Source organism: Ornithorhynchus anatinus, chromosome 2 (assembly GCF_004115215.2).
Source record: "Ornithorhynchus anatinus isolate Pmale09 chromosome 2, mOrnAna1.pri.v4, whole genome shotgun sequence".
NCBI lineage: Eukaryota > Metazoa > Chordata > Mammalia > Monotremata > Ornithorhynchidae > Ornithorhynchus > Ornithorhynchus anatinus.
This window is the reverse complement of record NC_041729.1, coordinates 151,154,719-151,179,336: the sequence shown is the minus strand read 5'-3', so window position 1 is coordinate 151,179,336 and position 24,618 is coordinate 151,154,719. Positions and strand designations below refer to the sequence as shown.

Below are 24,618 nucleotides of genomic sequence, written 5' to 3'. Positions count from 1 at the left end.
TCTTTTTTCACATGATCAGCAAACAAGTAACTTGCTCACAAGTTTGAATTTCTTGATGGGTTTTTTTTCAGTTTTTTCTTCCTCTCCGCTGGTGAAGGTGTGAATGAGAAGTGGAAGGCAATCAGAAGGAGAAAGGCAAGAAGCCAGCTAGCTGTCGGAGTGGATAATCCAATCAATCAATCTATCAATCAATCATATTTATTGAGTGCTTACTGGGTGCAGAGCACTGTACTAAGTGCTTGGAAGAGTACAGTATAGCCATGTAGCAGACACATCCCCTACCCACATTGAATCCATGAACTGGTTAAGCAAAACCCTTGAATTATCCTGGTGACTGTTTTTTATCTTGGTTGGAAATTGGAACCACTTTATCAAAACCAGTTTAAAACTTACAAAATTCTAACTCCTCCCTGCAAATTCGTCATTTTTGAGCATTTTACAGCTAGAAGAGCACTTAGCTCTTTCATCAATTTAGCCTTAAACATGCCCTAAAGCTAAACAGCATCAGAATTCAGCATCAACATTTCAGGTGAAAAGTTCCTTCCATCAAATGAATCTGTTTTCATTTAGCTTTTATTTATGTCCAGTCCCCCTCCTATTTTGTCTCTCTATAATATTATTTTGTCTGTGATTGATTACCAGACCAGTTTCAGATTTATGTGCGCTGTGATTCAATTAAGTTTACCCTTAAGCAATGTGTTTTGAGACATATTAATGAGGTGGGAGTCTTTTCAGGAGTATTCATAACTTATAGTTTTTTTTTGGCTAGGCATCAAACTTTGAAATCATACAAAGCCAGATTCCCATCCTAAGTAACTCGGGTGAGGGGAAAATCCAGCTCTATATTCAGGGGCATGTTTGCTCATCAACATTTCCAATATTGGATTCCAAGTGATAGTGACTTTCTGCCTCTCTATTGTAGAGTGTGAATGTTACCTAGCAAAACCTTGTTTTGAGTTTAAGCCCCTTAACACGGCCTTATAAATGGATGTTAAAACAATTCTCTTTTAAACTCTAGTGTTTTGTTGATTGGTGTTCCCTCCCTGAACAAATACTATGCAATCCCTGTGGGAGTGTTACAAAAGAATTGTCCCTCCCTTAGATTCTACTAAATTGTCTTCTGTTCTACTGATATACTTAATGTAGACAATCATCAAAGAGGCCCAACCTGACACTGTTGCAATACCACAATCCCCTGATTAGTATACCTATCAAAATAGGCGACTAAACAATGTCACATCCCAGGTAGACTCTCATCTTTCACAAATAAAACCTTACACACCAGATTCCATCAGGTATCTTCCGGTTCTTGGAGTAAATGCAAAACGACCTAGTTTTCTGCCGGCTGCTGACACTGCTATATTCTGATAGGGGGAAAAAATGGAAGAAATGGCTAAATTACCTGGCATTTTTTTCCAAATTTATTGGGAGTGTACTCTCTAATAATGTTGGTATTTGTTAAACACTTACTGTGTGCCAGACACTGTACTAAGCCTGGCATTTCTCCTTTGTGATATAATAATTATTGCAGCCTGAATTGTCTGGGTTTTTTTGTGTTTTGGTACCAGGGCCTTCCGTTACAAAGTTGCACAATGTTTCAAATCCAATCATGTCCATATTTCTGCAGCACAAGTGGAGTAAAGAGCTAACATTTACTCCAGGGAATCTGAATGTGTCAATGGCAAAAGTGATATTTCACTGACAAAAAAGCTTTGTGGCTGGAATTCTACGGACTGGCTGTCAGCACAGTCTGAAGGTATGAGATTTTTTTTTCTAACTCTCCAGCTGTATAGACCCCGCTTAAACCATTCTGTTTCGACTCACTCCCCACCATTCACAGCTGAAGTGGATGGAGATAAGGTGGTGTTTCCATGCCACCCCTGCTTCCAGAGGCAGTCATGGATCGGTATTTATTGAGCGATTATTCTGTGCCGTGCACTATACTAAGCTCTTACTGTGAGCCTTAGGTGGGATAGGGACTGTGTCCAACCTGCTTAACCTTAATCAATCAATCAATCAATTAATGGTATTTGTTGAGCATTTATTGACTGCAGAGCAGGGTACTAAGTACTTGGGAGACTGTAGTATGATAAAGTTGATAGACACCATCCTGCCTACAAGTCGCGTGCAATCTACTAGACAAAATCTGAGAGTTTCCCATCAGAGCTGAAGAGACCCCAAAATGGGGCTTTCTGGCCTGTTAGGGCTTCAGAGGTTGTCCCTGTCCAGTTGCCATCCTCTCTAAAACCCCTGACTCCTTGTCTCACATACTCCAAGTGAAAGCTCGGCCACTTGTCAGCTGTGTGACTTTGGGCAAGTCACTTGACTTCTCGGTGCCTCAGTTACCTCGTCTGTAAAATGGGGATTAAGACTGTGAGCCCCACGTGGGACAACCTGCTTCCCCTGTGTCTACCCCAGCGCTTAGAACAGTGCTCGGCACATAGTAAGCGCTTAACAAATACCAACATTATTATTATTATTAAAAGTAAGCGCTTAATACAGTGTGCTGCACACAGTGAGCTCTCAATAAATACGATTGAATGAATGAATGAAAAGTAGCCACCTATGTCTCCACTAGCCAGAAGGTACAGCAAAGACAGCCAGGAGTCATGGCTGAAATATTGGATGCAGAAATATGGACATGGTTTGATTTGAAACACTGCAACTTTGAAAGGGAAGGCAGTGGTTCCCAAAAAACAAAAAGAAAAACAGACTATGCAGGCAGCAATAGTTATTATATCACATAAGAAGTATTTTAATAATCCAGGCTAGGGTTGCTTTGGCAAGGGGAGGGAGATTGGGAGGGTGAATCTGATATAAGTGCCAGGGACCCTCAGGAGGAATCTGCCATTCAAGGAGTCTCAGTTGGTTCCCTGGACCATCAGAGTTAATCAGTAATATTTATTGAGCGCTTACAGTGTGCAGACCACTGTCCTAAGCACTTGGGAGAGTGCAACAGCAGCAGTAGACATATTTCCTCGTCCATAACGAGTGTACAGTCTAGAGGGGTCACTTCACTTCTCTGGGCCTCAGTTATTTCATCTATAAAATGGGGATTAAGATAGTGAGCTCCATGTGCAATAGGGACTGTGTCCAATCTGATTAGCTTGTATTTACCCCAGTGGTTAATACAGTGCCTGGCACATAGTAAATGCTTAACAAATGCCATTAAAAAAAGAATCCCCTCAAAACAGTTGCTCAACATTATATGTATAATTCTCCTTATCTATTTTGATGGTATTGATGCCTGTCTACTTGTTTTGTTTTGTTGTCTGTCTCCACCCTTCTAGACTGTGAGTCCATTGTTGGGTAGGGATTATCTTTATCTGTTGCCAAATTGTACTTTCCAAGCACTTAGTACAGTGCTGTGCACACAGTAAGCGCTCAATAACTATGATTGAATGAATGAATGAATGAATGAATGAATGAATGAATGAATGACATGCTCCCAAGCCATTAGGCTGTAAGCTCCTTGAGGACAGGGATCATGTCTGCCAACTCATTTGAATTGTACTCTCCCAAGTGCTTAGAACAGTGCTGTGCACACAGTAAGGGCTCATTAAATTGATGTATAAATCCATCATATGACTAATAATAATAGTATTTGTTAAGCCCTTACTATATAACAAGCACTATTCAATTGTATTTACTGAATTGTATAAATGCATTTGAAGCACTGTTCTAAGTACTGGGGTAGATACAAGCTAATCAGGTTGGACACAATCCCTGTTGCACATGGAGCTCGCAGTTTTAATCCCCATTTTACAAATGAGATAACTGAGGCTCAGAGAAGTGAAGTGAGTTGCCCAGGGTCACACAGCAGACAAGTGGCAGAGCCAGGATAAGAAGGCTGGTCTTTATGACTCCCAGGCCTATGCTCCATCCACTAGGCCACGCTGCTTTTCATATGTATGGGGAGTCTGGTCTCTGTGCACCATAACTACAGGTTCCAGAGTGTTAAATCGGAGGGGCTGGAGACACATAGCTAAGAAAGGGCCATGTGAGGAGAAAAATTCCCAGCCACCTCTTGGTCTATTCACATCCTGTTCCTGAATGATTCTGAACACTCTGCAGGGAGACTGAGTCAATCAATCGATCATGCTTTTTGAGCGCTTACTGTGTGCAGAGTACTGTATACTTGAGAGAGTGTCCTCAGGAGCATACAATCTAAAGTGGGATTCAGACATTAAAATAAATTACAGATGTGGACTTATGTGCTTTGGGGGGTGAATAAAGGGTACAAAACTAAGTGTAAGCACAACGCGGAAGGGAGGGGGAGTAGGGGAACCCAGGGCTTAGTCAGGGAAGGCCTCTTGGAGAAGAAGTAATTTCATTAAGGGTTTGAAAGTGGGGAGAGTGATGGTCTATTGAATATGAAGGGGGAGGGAGTTCCAAGCCAGAAACAGGTCATGGACAAGGAGCTGGAGGAGAGATAGTTGAGATCGAAGTATGGTGAGTAAGTCGGTGTTCGAGGAGCAAAGTGAACAGGAGCAAAGTGTTGTAGTAGGAAATCAGTGAGGTAAGATAGGCATGGGCAAGGTGACTGAGTGTTTTAAAGGAGAAGAAGCATAGCCTAGTGGATAGAACATGGGCCTGGGAGCTAGAAGGACCTGGGTTCTAATTCCAGCTCTGCCACTTGTCTGCTGTGTGACCTGGGGCAAGGCACTTCACTTGTCTGTGACTCAGTTACCTCATTTGTAAAATGGAGATTAAGAATGTGAGCCCCATGTGGGACATGGACTGTGTCCAACCTTGTCTCTACCCCAGTGCTTAGTACAGCGCCTAAGCATGCCTAAGCATTGACTTGGCACAGTGCCTAAGTATTTACGATATTGTTTAACAAACACTATTGAAAAAAAAAAGACCAATTGGAGTGGCTCCTAATCCGCTGCAAGGGACAATGTGGGCCAGGATTGGGGATTAATTAATTAATTCAGTCAGTCATATTTATTGAGCGTTTACTGTTACTGTATGCAGAGCAATGTACTAAGGTTTTGGGAAAGTACGATGCAGCAATACAGATAATCCCTGCTCACATCGATATGGGGCTGGGGCTGGGGTCAGAGACAGGGACCTGACCCAGAGTGGAGTTGTAGCCACCCCTTCACCCACTCCGACAGCCAGCGTATTCCCATGGAGGGCTGCCTTCCTTGATTATAAACCTTCCATTACCCACGTTCCAAGCCCTCCTAAAATGCCATTACCTCCGACAAACTTTCCCCGATTATTTTCCCATCACCCTTGAGCCATATCATCCTTTATCCAATGCTTGTCTTGTCTTATGCCGTCGAGTTGTTTCCGACCCATAGCGACACCACGGACACATCTTTCCCAGAATGCCCTGCTTTCCGTGTGCAATCATTCTGGTAATGTATCCATAGAGTTTTCTTGGTCAAAATATGGAATTGGTTTACCATTGCCTCCTTCCATGCAGTAAACTTGAGTCTCCTCCCTCCACTCTCTCCCGTGCCACTGCTGCCCAGCACAGATGAGTTTTGACTTGTGGCAGATTGTAGCCTTCCACTCGATGGCCACTAGCCAAACTAGGAATGGAATGGACAGGCCTCTGCTTGACTCTCCCTCCCATAGCTAAAACTGGTAGAGTACTTGAAACTCTCCAGGTGCGACCCTGAGAGGGGTCATCCAACGCTAGTCCTCATAAATGTATTTACACCTTCTTCAGCTCTTACATGTATATAAAATACTTAACTTGACCACTGGAGTTGAGAAGCTTTGTGGCCTAATGGAAAGAGCCCAGGCCTGGGAGTCAGAAGGACCTGGGTTCTAATCCTGACTCCGCACTTGTCTGCTGTGACTTTGGGCAACTCACTTCACTTCTCTGTGCCTCAATTACTTCATCTGTAAAATGGGGATTAAGACTATGAGCCCCATGTGGGTCAGGTACTGTGTCCAACCAGTCCCCTTCTAGATGGTGATCCCGTTGTGGGCAGGGATTATCTCTATTTGTTGCTGAATTGTACTTTCTAAGTGCTTAGTACAGTGCTCTGCACACAGTAAGCACTCAATAAATATGATTGATTCAATGAATGAATGAATGATTAGCTTGCATCTACCCCAGACAGTCTATACAGTGCCTGGCACGTAGTAAGCACTTAACAAATGCCAAATATATAATTTGTTTGTCTCCTCCATTTTAGTGGAAGCTCCCTGTGGGCAAAGAATGTTCCATTTCTTTATTCTCTACTTCCCCAATGCTTACTCTGTTCATTCATTCAGTCATATTTCTTGAGCTCTTACTGTGTACAGAGCACTGTACTGAGCACTTGGAAAGTAAAATATAGTAACAAAAAGAGAGGATCCCTGCCCACAAGTCTAGCACTCCGCACCAAGCAGGTGCTCAACGAATACTACTTAAAAATGCTACTCTAATTAATACTAAACCCACCCCTTTTTTCCCCGCAATGCAGTGGTACTACCTGTCTCATTATTATGAGCTTGCTGGGCACTGTACTCATATTTAGTGCCTTTCATTTGACAATATTTACATGTGTTCTTATAGATAGGCCAGAAATGAAAAGGCCAGATAGTTAAGTGGAAAAACCGGCTTTTACTACCTTTGGAATTACCATTTTTTTAGCTATTTCGTCATACTAGAATGAAAAATATAAACCCAAATAAAGTTTATGACCAAAAAAAACTTCAAAATTGCAAGCTCTTAGAGGGTAATGATCGTGTCTACCAACTCTGTTGTACGGTACTCTCCCAAGAGTTTAATACAGTGCTCTGGGCATAATAAGCACTCAATAAAATGCTTTTGATTGATGGATTGATTGGTGAGTCACACACATTTCTTTCAGGTCTAGCAAAAATAGATGATTATTTTAGGGAAGACACACCCAAACTAGAAAGTTAAGGCAGAACAAAGATGAAAGATCAATTGATATTGCTGTGTTGCAAAACAAAAAGTAACTTGCATTTTATCCTTTCAGCATTTTCACTTCACCTCTTAATATTTTATATTCCTGGCACAGATTTTTAGGCAAAATGAAAATCGGATATATAGATTCTGAAGGGTTAGACTAGGTGAGATTCTTTTCTGAAATCATATTTGATATTCTGCTCGTACCCTAGAATGCTGAACGGAAAAAGATGTCAAATTTTCTGAAGGACATTAGATAGTAATTAAAGGGCTTTGCTTCAGTGCTTCTCAAACTTTCTCTGAAGTCAAAATCAAAACCAGAGCCATAGCATACTTGGCATTTCTTCCAGTCGTTTGCATTAATAATACTTTCTTTCTGTTGCTTTGTAGGGAATACATTAAACATGCACAAAGGACTTATTGCTTTAAAAGTTTAATGCAAAACTACTGACCTTTTAAACTCTGGCTCTGCAGATTCTTAATTAATAACAGATTACGAATATTAGTCAACAGGGCATTTAAAAATGGGGGTCACTCATGGGAAGATGTAAGAATTATAGAGGTGCCTTCTAGTGTCTGAACAGCTGTCAGATGTCCCATAAGAAAGGTCTTTTATTTTCAAAATCATAAGAGTTGCTAGGTGTCGAGATCAACAGGGCCCACGTGGGCCTCGAAGTCCAAGTAGAAGAGAGAACTAACTTCCAGTCTTGTGCCTTAGCACCACCAGACCACCCTCTTGTCATTAGCAGTGTGGTCAAATACAATACAGAGAAGCATCATGTCATAGCAGATAAAGCTCAGACCTGGGCATCAGAAGGTTATGGGTTCATTCAGTAGTATTTATTGAGCGCTTACTATGTGCAGAGCACTGTACTAAGCGCTTGGGATGAACAAGTCGGCAACAGATAGAGACAGTCCCTGCCGTCTGACGGGCTTACAGTCTAATCGGGGGAGACGGACAGACGAGAACAATGGCAATAAACAGCGTCAAGGGGAAGAACATCTCGTAAAAACAATGGCAACTAAATAGAATCAAGGCGATGTACAATTCATTAACAAAATAAATAGGGTAACGAGAATATATACAGTTGAGCGGACGAGTACAGTGCTGTGGGGATGGGAAGGGAGAGGTGGAGGAGCAGAGGGAAAAGGGGAAAATGAGGCTTTAGCTGCGGAGAGGTAAAGGGGGGATGGCAGAGGGAGTAGAGGGGGAAGAGGAGCTCAGTCTGGGAAGGCCTCTTGGAGGAGGTGATTTCTGATCCTGGCTCCTCCACCTGTCTGCTCTGGGACCTTGGGCAAGTCACTTCACTGTGCCTCAGTTACCTCTGACTTGCTCCCTTTGCTCTTCCCCCTGCCCTTCCCCCCAGCCCCACAGGACTTATGTACATATCTGTAATTTTATTTATTCGTATTGATGTCTGTCTCCACGCTCCCCTTCCCCCCACCCAGACTGTAAGCCTGTTGTGGGCAGAGAATGTCACTGTTTATTGTTGTACTTTCCCAAGTGCTTCGTACTGTGCTCTGCACACAATAAGCTCTCAGTAAATATGATTGAATGAATGAATGAGACTGTGAGGCCTATGTGGGACAGAGACTGTGTCCAATCAGATTTGCTTATATCTACCCCAGTGCTTAGAAAGTGTCTGGCACATAGTAACTGCTTAAGAAATACCACAAGTATCATTATTATTATTACGAGAGAAAAGGGATGGCAGTAAGCTTAAGTCCTAGAGGATAAAAATACAACTCTGCCTCTACTTAAAGTGATTTGAGTCACACTAGGTGCCAGCAAAGTCGAATAGGGTTGTACCATTAAGTAGAAGTGAGTACCTCTGTAACGTTTTGGGGAAGGAATGCCCTTTCACCGTCTCCTTGGGGATCGAGTAGCGAATCTGTTCCCCAAGTGCCCAGCATAACAAAGACAACGAGAAGGGAAACAGTACTTGCCGCCTGCCTGCCCAGCTCCTCTGCTCCCGATTTGCCCCATTCCTCTTGCTCTCAATCAGCCTCTTCAGCTCCAGTTGCCTCTCATTAAGAAGGTCACTGCATTGCTAGGGTCCATGGAGAAGGAAAATTATTGTTCCCACTTTATGTGGTGAAAATCCGCGTGTGTCGGAGTGGCCAGGTGGCCGGGAGATCGAGTGCATGCAGTGGCTTGGTGCTTAGCCTCCTTCGGGGTGGCGCCATGAAGTCCTAGAGTCAGGGTGCCCACTGGCCCACCTGCAGGTAAAAATAATGATAATAATGATAATAAAGTTATAATAATTGTGGGATCTGCTAAGCACTTACTATGTACCAAGCACTGTGCAAAATGCTAGAGTAGATACGGTATAATCAGATAGGACACAATCCCTGTCCAACATGGGTTTATGGTCTAAAGGGACAGCAGGTATCTTATCTCCATTTTCAGTTGACGAAACTGAGGCATAGAAGCTTTAAGTGACTTGCCCAAGGTTATATAGCATACAAGTGGCTAAACCAGAATTAGAAATCCAGGTCTTCTAACTTCCACAGGTGACATAGCCGACCCAGAGATGTGTATGGCTTTTCATGTAGCCTGTTGTACTCTTTCAGATGCTTAGTACAGTGTTCTGAACACAGTAAGCACCCAAAAATACTGTTGAATGATCGATGTACACATAGCACATATTCATTCATTCATTGAGAAGCAGCGTGGCTCAGTGGAAAGAGCACGGGCTTTGGGGTCAGAGATCATGAGTTCAAATCCCGGCTCTGCCACTTGTCAGCTGTGTGACTGTGGGCAAGTCACTTAACTTCTCTGTGCCTCAGTTACCTCATCTGTAAAATGGGGATTAAGACTGTGAGCCCCACGTGGGACAACCTGATTCCCCTGTGTCTACCCCAGCGCTTAGAACAGTGCTCTGCACATAGTAAGCGCTGAACAAATACCAACATTATTAATAGTATTTATTGAGCGCTTACTATGTGCAGAGCACTGTATTAAGTGCTTGGAATGTACAAATGGGCAACAGATAGAGACAGTCCCTGCCCATTGATGGGCTTATTGCAATGATGTCACTCACACCATTTTGTAGAATCCATCCCACACCAATCAAACTTAGAGCTTAGACTTTCCTCTGTCATGGCATAGTGGATAGAGCATGGGCCTTGGAATCAGAAGGGCAGGGGTTCTAATGTTGGCTCTGCCACTGGTCTGCTGGATGACCCTGAGCAAGTCACCTCACTTCTCTGTGCCTCAGTTACCTCATCTGTAAAATGGGGAGGAAGACTGTGAGCCTCACATGAGACAGGGTCTATGTCCAATTTGATTTGCTTGTATCCACCCCAGAGCTTAGTACAGTGCCTGGCACATAGTAGGCACTTAAATACCATCATCACCATCACTCCCTCTGGACACAGTAAATGCTTAATAAATATGACTGATTGATTCCCTTCTCAGTCAGTCATTGAATCGTATTTATTGAGTGCTTACTGTATGCAGAGCACTGTACTAAGCATTTGGAAGAGTACAATATAACAATAAACAGACACTTTCCCTGCCCGCAATGGCCTTACAGTCTCGTGAACAAAGGTGCCACTTCTAAAGCACTTACTCTGTGCTAAGACAGTGAGAATGCAGTTGGAGGGAGGCTGACAGCTTTAAATGAAAATACTGGATTTAAAGGCATCCACACTGACCATCTGAAAAACAGATTTTCTGGTGTGAACCAGACACATGGCCTCCTCAAATGCTCCGTATTGAGACTGGGGGACGCCCGTCCTTCAGTCCGTCTCCATCTAGTCCTGCCAACAGCCTTTCGCTCATCCTTAAGTCCGTCTCCATCCGGCCCTGCCAACAGTCTTTCGGTCACCCTAGCGATGCTGGCTTGGACTTGGCACTTCTCTCATTGATAGTTCATTACCTCATCACCTGAGGGCTTGCCATTTCAGTTATGAAAATACAACTACACTCTGGGTTTCAGATTCAGAAACATTTTGAACGTGAAAAAATATCTAACATCGGTGCAGCACTAGAGAACTAGAACGCTCTTTTGCACATATTTGTTCTGCTGAGGGTGCAGCAGTGTGAAGGTAATAAATAATAACAGCCCATTAATAATAATGACAATAACACTGACATTCCGGGTCACTACCAAATCGGAATAATTACTCGATCCCTGGCCTCGCTTTAATTATAAGTTAAGCACTGCCGCCTGGCCCCAGGGAAGGTAATCATTCACCTTGGTTCTGGCTGCTCTGGCCCTTCTTTACCAACATCACGATCATTCATTCATTTAATTGTATTTATTGAGCACTTACTGTGTGCAGAACACTTTAGTAAGAGCTTGGGAGAGTACAGTATAACAATAAACAGACTCATTCCCTGCCCACAATGAGCTTAGAGTCTAGAGGGGGAGACAGACATTACTGTACAACAATAAATTACAGATATGTACATAAGTGCTGTGGGGTTGGGAGGGTCTGAGAAGGGGGATGAATTACACCACGTCCCTATGTCCAGTGGTTTTATCGTTGTGTCCAGCCACTCTCTGCGTTGGCTCCAAACGCCATGGCTCCGAGGCAGTTTTCCCTATTTACGGCGTCGTGGGAGCGGAGCGTAATGGTTCTGGAGCAAAAGGAGAGGGGTGTGTCAGGAATTCCCTGGCAGCGCACACTCGACTCTGTGCTTTTCATTTTGTGCCTACTCACCTTGCCTCCTTCTCATCTCTCTCACCACTGACAAAATAATAATTATTATTATTATTATTACAGTACTTGTTAAGCACTTACTATGTGCCAGGCAATGTTCTAATCACTGGGCTAGATATAAGGTAATCAGGTTGGACACAGTCCCTGTCCCACCTGAGGCTCACATTCTTTATCCCCATTTCCAGATAAGGGAACTGAGGCATAGAGAAGTTAAGTGACTTGCCCAAGGTCACACAGCAGACAAGTGGCGGAGTTGGGATTAGAACCCAGGTCCTTCTGACTCCCAGGACCGTGCTTTATCCACTAGGCCACACTGCTTCTTGCTAGTGCTGTCTCTTCCACCTGGGTCTCTCACCCTCTTCCCATCCCACAGACCACCCTTCTCCCCATCTTCAAAGCCCTCTAGAAACCACATCCCCTCAAGGAAGCCTTCCATGATTAATGCCCAATCTTCCCACTCTGTTTCCTTCCTAACTGCCACATCAGGAAATTTGTGTCCTCTGAGGACCTGGTTGTTAACCAACCTTCCTCCCCACAATATTCATGTTCATGCCGTTAAACTGCATTTATTTATTTATCTCTCCTAGTAGATTGTGAGCTTCTTGAAGACAGGTATCATGTCTACCTGCCCCACTGCATTCTCCCAAGAGATCCGCTCTGCAAAGAGTAAGCACTCAATATAATACTCCATTGATCGATTTTGTGGATTTCCACAAAGGCTCCACAATGTCATCGTGTTGTCATGTTCTCTACATCGCCCACATAGCATAGCATATGTCTATGACTTCCAGATCGGTCAGTAGCTTCCAGTAGTACCAGGTGCCACCAGTGACCTTTCATTCATTCATTCATTCAATAGTATTTATTGAGCGCTTACTATGTGCAGAGCACTGTACTAAGCGCTTGGGATGAACAAGTCGGCAACAGATAGAGACGGTCCCTGCCGTTTGACGGGCTTACAGTCTAATCGGGGGAGACGGACAGACAAGAACAATGGCACTAAACAGCGTCAAGGGGAAGAACATCTCGTAAAAACAATGGCAACTAAATAGAATCAAGGCGATGTACAATTCATTAACAAAATAAATAGGGTAACGAAAATATATACAGTTGAGCGGACAAGTACAGTGCTGTGGGGATGGGAAGGGAGAGGTGGAGGAGCAGAGGGAAAAGGGGAAAATGAGGCTTTAGCTGCGGAGAGGTAAAGGGGGGATGGCAGAGGGAGTAGAGGGGGACGAGGAGCTCAGTCTGGGAACGCCTCTTGGAGGAGGTGATTTTTAAGTAGGGTTTTGAAGAGGGAAAGAGAATCGGTTTGGCGGAGGTGAGGAGGGAGGGCGTTCCAGGACCGCGGGAGGACGTGACCCAGGGGTCGACGGCGGGATGGGCGAGACCGAGGGACGGTGAGGAGGTGGGCGGCAGAGGAGCGGAGCGTGCGGGGTGGGCGGTAGAAAGAGAGAAGGGAGGAGAGGTAGGAAGGGGCAAGGTGATGGAGAGCCTTGAAGCCTAGAGTGAGGAGTTTTTGTTTGGAGCGGAGGTCGATAGGCAACCACTGGAGTTGTTTAAGAAGGGGAGTGACATGCCCAGATCGTTTCTGCAGGAAGATGAGCCGGGCAGCGGAGTGAAGAATAGACCGGAGCGGGGCGAGAGAGGAGGAAGGGAGGTCAGAGAGAAGGCCGACACAGTAGTCTAGCCGGGATATAACGAGAGCCCGTAATAGTAAGGTAGCCGTTTGGGTGGAGAGGAAAGGGCGGATCTTGGCGATATTGTAGAGGTGAAACCGGCAGGTCTTGGTAACGGATAGGATGTGTGGGGTGAACGAGAGGGACGAGTCAAGGATGACACCGAGATTGCGGGCCTGCGGGACAGGAAGGATGGTCGTGCCATCCACGGTGATGGAGAAGTCTGGGAGATGACCGGGTTTGGGAGGGAAGATGAGGAGCTCAGTCTTGCTCATGTTGAGTTTTAGGTGGCGGGCCGACATCCAGGTGGAGACGTCCCGGAGGCAGGAGGAGATGCGAGCCTGAAGGGAGGGGGAGAGGACAGGGGCGGAGATGTAGATCTGCGTGTCTTCTGCGTAGAGATGGTAGTCAAAGCCGTGAGAGCGGATGAGTTCACCGAGGGAATGAGTGTAAATGGAGAACAGAAGAGGGCCAAGAACTGACCCTTGAGGACCTCCTACCTTCGGGCTAGCGAGAGCCGGTGTGGTTTGCTAAGAACCACCGATAACACCAAATTAGTCCAAGCTCCCTACCAGGCGGCTGAAGATCCTTAAATATGGTCATTCCCCATAGAAGCATACTTGAGGGGTTTCTCAGGCATTTGTAGTGTATTCTAAATATAGCCACACAATTGCTACTCTCTGCAGCAGACGTGGTGCTATTACGTGGTGCGGGATCTGAATGCAACCCTAGCCAAAAGGGTGCCTTCCAGCAGTGTGTTCCCAAGGAGCTCTTTATTTCTTCCCACCTCCTCCATTTATTTTCCCATTTATCATTTTTCATATCCAATTTCACTTGTGTCAAAAATCTTTCTCCAGCATTCTTTCATCCGCCTTAAAGTTGGTGTTTTTTTTTAACCCATTCTGCATTGCTTTTTACAAAGGAGGATTCGCTAACTGAATGATCAGAATATTAAAACAAAGAAATATTCAAGATTGCTCTTTTAATTTTGTCCCCAAAGTTTCCATGTTTTCCTAGCTCGAGCCCCATAAAGTTGCAATCTAGACTTGTCTGGATGACCTTAAATTTGGCCGATTCCTGTTCCTGAAATTCTATCTTCCAAGAATCCTATCTTGATGGAATTATACCCTTTAATACCACGCATGTTTCCCCCAACAGTCTTTAGGATAACAGGAACCACGTCATCCCTGAGGTCTGAGTCTGGGTGAGGGGATTGTGGCCTCCTGGAAAGAGCATAGGGCCTGGAAAGAGCATAGGGCCTGGGAGTCAGGAGACCTGGATTCTAATAATAATAATAATGGCATTTGTTAAGCGCTTACTACATGTCACACATACTAAGTCATGGTGTATATACAAACTAAACAGGTTGGACGCAGTCCGTGTCCCACATGGGCTCACAGTTTTAATCCCCATTTTACAGAAGAGGTAACTGAGGCACCGAGAAGTTAAATGACTTGCCCAAGGTTACACAGCAGACAAGTGGCCGAGCAGGAATTAGAACTCAAGTCCTTTTGACTCCCAGGTTCGTGCTCTATCCACTAAGCCTTGCTGCTTCCTAATCCCAGCTCTACCACTTGCCTGCTGTATGACCTTGGGCAAGTCAATTAGTTTCTCTATATATCAGTTTCCTCATCTGCAAAGCGGGGAGTAAATATCTGTTTTTCTTTCCCATAGACTGTGAGCCAGATATGGGATAGGGACTATATCCAATCTTAGGCTTAGCACAATGTTTTCCCCACAGTAAACCCTTAACAAATACCACATTTATTATGTACATCATGTGTCGTATGTTGGTTGCTTGTAGTTACCCCAATGCTTAGAAGAGTGCTCGATAGATGGTAATCATTTAACAAGTACCAGAACTCTTCTTAATTAGGAGGAGGAGGAGGAGGAGGAGGAGGAGGAGGAGGAGGAGGAGTACTTTGGTGGATAGAGCATGGGCCTGGGAGTCCGAAGGACCTGGGTTCTAATGCCGACTCCTCCATATAATAATGTTGGTATTTGTTAAGCGCTTACTATGTGCAGAGCACTGTTCGAAGCGCGGGGGTAGATACAGGGTAATCAGGTTGTCCCATATAGGGCTCACAGTCTTCATCCCCATTTTACAGATGAGGTCACTGAGGCACAGAGAAGTGAAGTGACTTGCCCATAGTCACACAGCTGACAAGTGCAGAGCTGGGATTCCAACCCATGACCTCTGACTCCCAAGCCCGGGCTCTTTCCACTGAGCCACACTTTGCGTAAGTCACTTACCTTCTCTGGGCCTCAGTTATCTCATCTGCAAAATGGCAATTAAAAGTGTGAGCCCCATGTGGGACAGGGACTGTGTCCAACTTGATTTACTTGTATTTACCCCAGTGCTTAGAACAGTGCTTGGCACATAGTAAGTGCTTAATAAATACCATAATTAGTAGTAGACAAATCAAATAGATCAAGATCGCTCAGTGGCCCCTTTACTTTGTGTGAGTCAGTCAGGGGCACTCCCTAGCACGCTACAGCTGGGGCCCACTGAAGCAGCATTAATCTGCATTCCTGGGCCTGTTCAACCTGGAGTAGGATGCTTAATCTGTTTAAGGTTAAGCATGTCTTGCCAGTTATATTCCTAACATTCTGTTTGAAAGCTGCAGTCTGTGGCACTAATGATTTTACTTTTATGTGCGTAGACCTGGATGCTAGTGAACACATTGCCAATTTTTGGAAAATTAAATCCAGTGAAGAATGTTAAAGCTAGAGTGTGGGCAGTTACTTCCTGGAGTAACCCTTCTCCAGGGCCCCTGAGTTGAGGCTGCCCTCCATCCTCAGCTTTGCTTTCCCCTAGCATTTTTTCCATTTTGATCAGTAGTGTCATCCCTGACAATTTCTCCTCCTCTATGTTTTATTCATTTTAGTAATAACTGTGATGTTTGTTAAGCACTTACTCTGTGCCACGCAGAGTAAGCCCTGCGGTAGATACAAGATAACCAAGTCAAATCTGTCTCTATCCCACATGGGCTTACAGTCCAAGGAAAATAATAATAATAATAGGAATAATAATAGTGATATTGGTAAGCGCTTTCTGTGTGCCAGGCATTGTACTAAGCACCGAGGTGAATACAAGCTAATCAGATTGGACACAATCCCTGTCCCACATGGGGCTCACAGTCTTAATCCCCATTTTCCAGGTGAGGTAACTGAAGCTCAGAGAAGTACATAGACTTGCCCAAAGTCACACAGCAGACTAATGGTGAAGCCTGGATTAGAACTCTGGTCCTTCTGACTCTTTGTCCCGTTCTCTATTCCCTAGGCCACACTGCTTGGTATATTATCTCCATTTTACAGATGAGGGAACTGAGGCACAGAACAGTTAAGTGACTTGCCCAAGGTCACACAGCAGGAAAAATGGCAGAGCTGGGATTAGAACTCAGGTCCCATGACTCCCATTCCCGTGCTCTTTTCACTAGACTTCATGTAAAGGACCATTTTAGGAGGTGTGGGCTATTGGGGTCACTTTATTTGTTTACGGCACAACCCTCAGTGCATTTTAGTCAGGAATTCTGTAGTCGTGATTATTTATGATTATGTCTAGACTGCTACTAAGCTGTTGTTCAACACAGTCAGATAATTTACAGAGATTCTAATATGTAGGGCTGCATTTAGATCAGGCCACATGCTAAAAATCGAAAACTCTGTTTCACAATGGCAAATTATTCTCTATAAACAATGAAATCAGTATGAGCTTAAAGAACAAAAACAAGCTCAGTCTTACTGAAAACGACGGGGTCATTAAGAAGGTGGCTGGTGTGCTGGGTCCATAAAGAAACTGTGTTGTTATCAATCCTAAATGGGAATTTTAAAAGAATAATAAAATTCTTAAAAGGAATTTAATAGAATTGAGATTATTTTCATTTCATGCCATTGAGTGACTTATCAATCTTCTCATGGCATTGAATACCTGATTATCCCCTGCTCTATAAAAATGCATACTTTTATAAATTGATCATTATTTTACATCGAAGAAAAAGACCAAATAAGTCAGACTTTCCAAATAAATGGGAACAAGCTACCCCTGTCTTTAAAAAGCCAAATCTTCTGATGGTTATGGCCTTTGCCATTTAGAATGTTACTCTGCTCCTTATGACCCAGAACACACCATGAAAATCTGTTGAGTTAAAACAGCCCTAGTTAATTCACCTTGGTTTCATTTCTGAATCTTCAAGGACTCGTCTACTTCCACTGTGGAGTGGACACAGGGGTCATGAACTCTCTAGTTACAAAGTTTAATGACTAATTATTTTGTAGATGTTCATGTAATGGAGATGATTAATGATGTCTTTTAATGTCCTGCTGGTTTACCTTGGAAATCTTCATTTATAGACAGCGTGTGTGTGTGTTTGTGCTCGCGAGTGTGCATATTTTAAAACACAGCTAAAACTTTCTAGGATATTTGGTCTTCATGCTTCATTGTATTATTTGGGTCAAAGATAACCCCCTTGAAAAGGACTATTTCTCTAAATATGTAATTCTATTAATATTCTGGTTCTCAAAATTACAAAACTAGATGCTGTTTTGAAGGAAGTTTTATCTTTCACTGATTTGGAGCTGGAGGTAAAATATCCAAATGAGGAAATCCTGTGGAGTATTTTTCTGGCATTCTGTAGTATATAGTATGGGCCAGATTTTCACGGCTTTTCCCTGGGTGTAAGATAAACCTCTTGTGACGAGGCATGCTTTCGTTCAGGTACTCAGGATGCATTTAGTGCATAAAATAACCTTTCTGAGATACTTGAATAGCTTCCAAAGTTGCCTAGTTTACTCCAGAGAGTAGCTTTGGCACTGGGAGAAATTTTCTCAGTAAGCAGAAAAAATAAACATGTTACAGAAAAGCAGAGAAGGATTTTACATATCCAGAAGGCCAATTGGCACATCCTGCCTAGGCCACTATGTACACCACATGCCCCAGGAAGTAAAATCCTCCTCCAAACTGCATCTTGTTACCCAATGTTACACATTTTAATCTCACTTAAACATACACTTGCAAAAAAATGCCTTGTCTATATTTGCCTTCCAGTAGAATTTCTTAGCTCAAATATACTAGAACACCCAAACCTTGAAGCTGATGTTTTAGGTGTAGGCCTAGAATTCTAATGCATTCCCCACTACCCATTTTTAGTGCTTAATATCACCCAAGTAGACTTTAAAGGATCAAATATATCACAGGAAATATGGTGCTAAATTCTCTTTAAGATGTATTCTCTCCTAGTGCTTAGTACAATGCTCTGCATGTAAATGTTTAATAAATGAAACTATTACTACTATTATAAACTGTAGATATAAGCCTGCTACTTTCCTTAATGTTGAACCAATAGGCAAGAAGTTTTTCATGTCTATTTGATTTCAGAAGATTACTTTTTGACTTTCTTCAATTCATTCCATCTTCCATTTGCTTCATGACATCTTTTCTCAATAAATCCTTCTGCATTTCCAGACTGCTTCTCAGAGAATAAAAGGCAGAGTGGAGAAGCAGCGTGGCTCAGTGGAAAGAGCCTGGGCTTGGGAGTCAGAGGTCATGAGTTCGAATCCCAGCTCTGCCACTTGTCAGCTGTGTGACTGTGGGCAAGTCACTTAACTTCTCTGGGCCTCAGTTACCTCATCTGTCAAATGGGGATTAACTGTGAGCCTCACGTGGGACAACCTGATTACCCTGTATCTACCCCAGCACTTAGAACAGTGCTTGGCACATAGTAAGCGCTTAACAAATACCAACATTATTATTATTATTCATAAAAGAACACCGTCCTTTATACAGTAATGTTTTATAATTTTTATATCAGATAATGAATCCGGGATGACCAGTCTTCCAGAGAATCTGGGACTCATCTGCTCTTGAACATGTGTCTCGGAAAGACTAATGAATTTATATTCCTTTATTTTGGATAAAGTGGCACAAAGCTTATCATCCTGGGCTGGCTCTGGGCTTTGCCTTCACTCATACCTGCTTTGAGGTCTGCCAGGTTTAATTGTCCACCCATTACCGGTTTGCCAGGCAAAACCGAGAAAAAATGAAAAACAGCCATGACTTTTAGGTTTCTTTTAACTTGTGTATGTAATTAGTATCTTAGTTTAATTCCATATTAAACCTTTGCCATCTGCAGGGTTGTTGTGCTGCATCACATAAAAGTCCACAGGAACATGTTTAATTGGGTCATTAAGGTTACAGTAAATACTTCCTGTGGAACATTTTAATTACAAATAAAATCTGAAGCAAAGTATCTAGTTTTGAAGGAGCAGGTTTGTTCTGTGCTTTTAACTGCCATGGATTCTACTGTAATTTAGTAAACGGTTCCATGTGACACTTGAAAGGAATACATCCACCAAAAATGGCACAGCTCTTAAGGACTCTGTCATGTTGAAAACTTGTTTCTTCAAGCTACTATCTCCTACGCATCGAAATGGAAGGAAAAATACAAGTTCGGCTAGGGTTTTTTAAATTTTACATTTTGGAAGAAACTTGAAGACGACATAGTTCTTGTTGGAGATCCTAATATTGCCTGGATTGACTGTAGAGCGGGAGAGGGGACATTATGATCAAGCTCAGTGGGAGAGCCACGGAAGACCCGAAAGCGTATTGAGGATTCAAAGAAGCTTTTTCATTCATTTATTCAATTCATTCATTTGTAATTATTGAGCACTTACTGTGTACAGAGCACTCTACTAAGCCCTTGGGAGGATATGATCCAACAATAAACATATTCCCTGCCCACAATGAGCTTACAGTCTGGAGGGGAAGACGGATATTAATATAAATAAATTACAGATATGTACATAAGGGAATGGGCTGGGGGAAGACTAGAAGTAGTCGCCAGACTACTTGTTTTGTTTTATTTTGTTCTGTTTTGCTTTGCTGTCTGTCTCCCCCGTTTAGACCGTGAGCCAATTATTGGGCAGGGATTGTCTCTATTTGTTGTCTTTGCATTGTCTCTATGTCTGTCTATTGATTGTCTATTTATGTCTTTAGATTGTCTTTTATCTGTTGCCGAACTGTACATTCCAAGTGCTTCGGACAGTACTCTGCACATAGTAAGCGCTAAATAAATACAATTGAATGAATGAATGAAGAACAAAGGGAGCAAGTCAGGGTTACATTATGGGACAGAAAATGTTTACTGCAATAGAAAAAATATATATTTCTGGACCAATGACAAGGTTTTTTTAAATGGAAAAAAGTTTCATTTTGAAGCATCACGTCTAGATTTAGATGGAATCTATATTATTGAATTCATGGTACAAATGAATTCACCCTGCAGATTATTGAAATTAAATAGTAGTAGAAGAGGGCAAAACTGAGCTCATGCCCCTGCCCATCTGCCCATCTGAGATTCTCAAGAAAGCACTCCCTTTCTCAATCAGGTAAGTAAACGGGGGTGATCCTCTTAGCCACTCATCTGATAATGGGGGGCAGGTACTCTTGTCGGCGCTCAGTCAATCACTGGTATTTATTGAGCACTTTCTATGTGGAGCACTATAGTAAGCACTTGGGAGAGTACAAAACAACAATTAATAGTATTTATTGAGCGCTTACTGTGTGCAGAGCACTGTACTAAGTGCTTGAGAGAGTGCAATATAACAGAGTTGGTAGACTGGTCCTTGCGCTCCGTGAGTCTAGAGGGGAGACAGACAATATAAATGAATAATTTATGGAAGTTAAATGAAAAAAAGTTTTTATATAGCCATCAATTTGTACCCCATTTGGGGAAAGTCACACAGGAATATCATCATCTTAGAGACTAGGGCCTAAAAAGCAGTAGAAAGGATTTTTTTCAAGGGTACACCAAAAAATTCCATGCCAATATTGCTTCTCTATTTAACTTGAATAAGTGTCTCAAAAATTTAAGAGGTCTTAACGAGTGGCAGAGATCATGTTTACCAACTCTATTTTATTGTACTCTCCCAAGTGCTTAGTACAGTGCTTTCTACACAGTAAATGCTCAATAGATACCACTGATTGACTAATTGATGGCTGTCAAGAGAAAATCTGTTAAGATTGTGGAATTGTCAGTTACCACCAAAGTGGACCAAGTGAAGAGGACAGGAGGGAGCTAGCTTGGTGTGGTGGAGAGAGCAAGGAACTGGAAATCAAGAGACCTACACTTGAGTCCCAGCTCTTCTACTGGCTACTGTGTGTGACCTAGAACGGGTCATTTAACCTCTTGACTGTAAACTCGCTATGGGCTAGGAACGTGTCTACCAACTCTGAAGCAGCGTGGCCTAGTGGATAGAGTGCAGGCCTGGGCATCAGAAGGACCTGGGTTCTAATCCCTGCTCTGTCACTTGTCTGCTGAGTGACCTTGGACAGGTCACTTAACATCTCTGTGCCTCAGTTACCACATCTGTAAAATGGGGGTTGAGACTGTGAGCCCCCAATTAGGGCAGGGACTGCGTCCAACCTGATTACTTTGTATCTACCCTAGTGCGTAGAACAGTGTGCGGAACATAGTAAGTGTTTAACAGATACCATAATTATTATTATTAACAAATGCCACACAAAAAACTGTTGTAATACACTCTCCCAAGCACAAAGTAAGCACTCAATATATTGCACTAATTGATTTAACCCCTCTGGGCCTGAGTTTCTGCATTTGTAAAATGGGGATATGATAGATTATGAGCCCCGGGGTGAACAGGGACTGTAGCCAATTCCATAACCTTGTATGAACCCCAACATTTGTCTTGTCTTATGCCGATGAGTCCTTCCCAACCCATAGCGACATCCCAGACACATCTCTCCCATAACACCCCGCTCTCCATCTACAATCATTCTGGTAATGGATCCATTGAGTTTTCTTGGTAAAAATAGGAAGTGGTTTACCAATGCCGCCTTCCTCACAGTGAATTTGAGTCTCTGCCCTCAACTCTCTCCCATGCCACTGCTGCCCAGCATGGGTGAGTTTTGACTTGTAGCAGATTGCCTTCTACTCGCTAGCCACTGCCCAAGCTAGAAATGTAATGGGTAGGCCTCTGCTTGACTCTCCCTCCCATAGCTGAGACTGGTAGAGCACTGGAAACTCTCCAGGTGCGACCCTGAGGGGGCCCCAGCGTTTAGCAAGTAGTAAATGCTTTAAAAATGTCATCCATTTAAAGAATGAGCCCATTATTGTTCCAGTTGTGTGCTAGATAAAACCACGTAAAGTCAGACCAATATCTGGGGGGTGGGGGAGGGGGGAGAGTTCTTAGAAACATTTAGCCTTTTAGAGAAATCTGAGTAAAGGAAAATATTACTGAAATGTAATAATATCTAAAAGCTTATGGAAAATCGGGCTGTTAACATTATGGTGTTTTAAAATGTCAAGGAACCTTACAAATGTCCATAGTTTTCATCCTTTCTAAAAATAAACTTCTTCAAATAGAAATTTTCATCTTTGCTAAAGCAGTACTTATGTAAATAATGTAATTACTTCTATAAGAAGTCATTTGCTTCTGTTTCACTGTCCTGGGCTAGCAATAGAAAGAGGATAAAGTCTTTGGACTGCTGCAAATTGATTATAGTCACATAATAGGAAAACCCACCTATACCTGTATTTCCCTAGTCCATTCGGGATTCATCTAGGATTTGTCACTTGAATTTTTAAAATGTGAGCTCCCTGAGTGACAGGAGTCATGTAAGCTCATTGTGGACAGGGAATGTGTATGTTATATTGTTGTATTATCCTCTCCCAAGCCCTCAGTACAGTGCTCTGCACACAGTGAGCGCTCAGGAAATACGATTGATTGATGTCAATCCTGCTTGTGTTTTCTTTATGGTATTTGTTAAGTCCTTACTATGTTCCAATCACTGTTCTAAGCACTGAGGTCAATACATGTTTATTAGTTTGGATATAGTCCCTGTCCCACATGGGGCTCACAGCAATCTAAGTTGGAGGGAGAATGATTTCATCTCCATTTTATAGATGAGGTAACTGAGGTAACTGAGGTAGAGAAGTTAAGTGACTTACCCAGGTCATACAGTGTGCAAATAATAATAATAGTATTGTTAAGCACTTACTATGTACTAGGCACTGTATTGAGCACTGGGGGGTACAAGCAAATTGGGTTGGACACAGTCCCCGTCTCATATCCGGCTCATAGTCTCAATCCCCATTTTACAGATGAGGAAACTGAGGAACAGAGAAGGGACCTGCCCAGATCACACAGCAGACCAGTGGCTAAGCCAGGATTAGAACTCAGGTCTTTTGACAGTCAAGCACATGCCCTTTCCACTAAGCCATGCTGCTTCTCTCTATTCTTTCCCTGTGCTTACTACAGTGCTTTGCACAAAGTGCTTAATAAATACTATTAGTACTACACACTCTGATACATCTGAGAAGCAGCGTGGCTCAGTGGAAAGAGTCTGGGCTTGGGAGTCAGAGTTCATAGGTTCGAATCCCAGCTCTGCCACTTGTCAGCTGTGTGACTGTGGGCAAGTCACTTAACTTCTCTGTGCCTCAGTTCTCTCATCTGTAAAATGGGGATTAACTGTGAGCCTCACGTGGGACAACCTGATTACCCTGTATCTACCCCAGCACTTAGAACAGTGCTCTGCACATAGTAAGTGCTTAACAAATACCAACAGTATCATTATTATCAGATCTAGTGCTTACAAACTACTCCTGATGTCTTTCATCTATTATTTTCAAAATAATTAGCTCCTTGTCTCCCTCCATCTAGACTGAGAGCCGATTGTGGGCAGGAATTATCTCTCTTCGTTGCTGAATTGTACTTTCCAAGCACTTAATACAGTGCTCTGCACACAGTAAGCACTCAAATGAATGGTCAGGGAATATGTCTTCCAACTCTGTTACAGTGTTCTCTCCCAAATGCTCAGCACAGTTCTCTGCACAAAGTAAGCACCCAATAAATCCCATTGATTAAATGATTGGTTGATTGATTGAGTCTCTTGAGAGCCGTTGATATTTTCATCCCCGTTTGACAAATTAAGTAACCAGAGCACTGCTTTCAGTGGTCTGCTGACTCACAGCTCAATGCTCTGCTAGTTGTTTGTTGTTCTTGTTATTATTATTGTTATTATTACATTTCATTTTATTTGGTCATCCTGTGCAGTATTTTATAACTTGGCCATCTACAGTATCAAGTTTTCAGTCTGATTACAGCCTCAGACTGGAATTACCAAGATAAAAATTGAAACAGTTTTGGGTCCATTTTCTCTATTGTTTCCTCTGCAAGTTGGCAGTGGGATTTTTCATGGAGTAAGTACAATACAGCATTTGATTTTAAACTTCTTAAGCAACCGTTATTCCTGCACACTCAATTACTCCAGGTTAAACTGTGTTCTCTTAATTTGGAGATTATTAAAAGAAACTTTTGATCTTGCCAAAACGAGAGACGGCTGTAAAATGAAAAATGTGTAATGAATGG

At 42.9% G+C, this 24,618-nt stretch overlaps 1 protein-coding gene and 1 non-coding gene across 2 annotated transcripts in view; one reads left to right on the top strand and one right to left on the bottom strand.

Moving 5' to 3' along the window:
- Positions 1 to 24,618, top strand: part of PRICKLE1 (prickle planar cell polarity protein 1) — a 162,698-nt gene that overhangs the window by 53,057 nt on the left and 85,023 nt on the right. The gene's annotated exons all lie outside the window — the stretch shown is intronic.
- On the bottom strand, positions 22,160 to 22,297 carry LOC114809920. Its single transcript, XR_003757691.1, has one exon. It is a non-coding gene; the product is annotated as a small nucleolar RNA SNORA7 (small nucleolar RNA).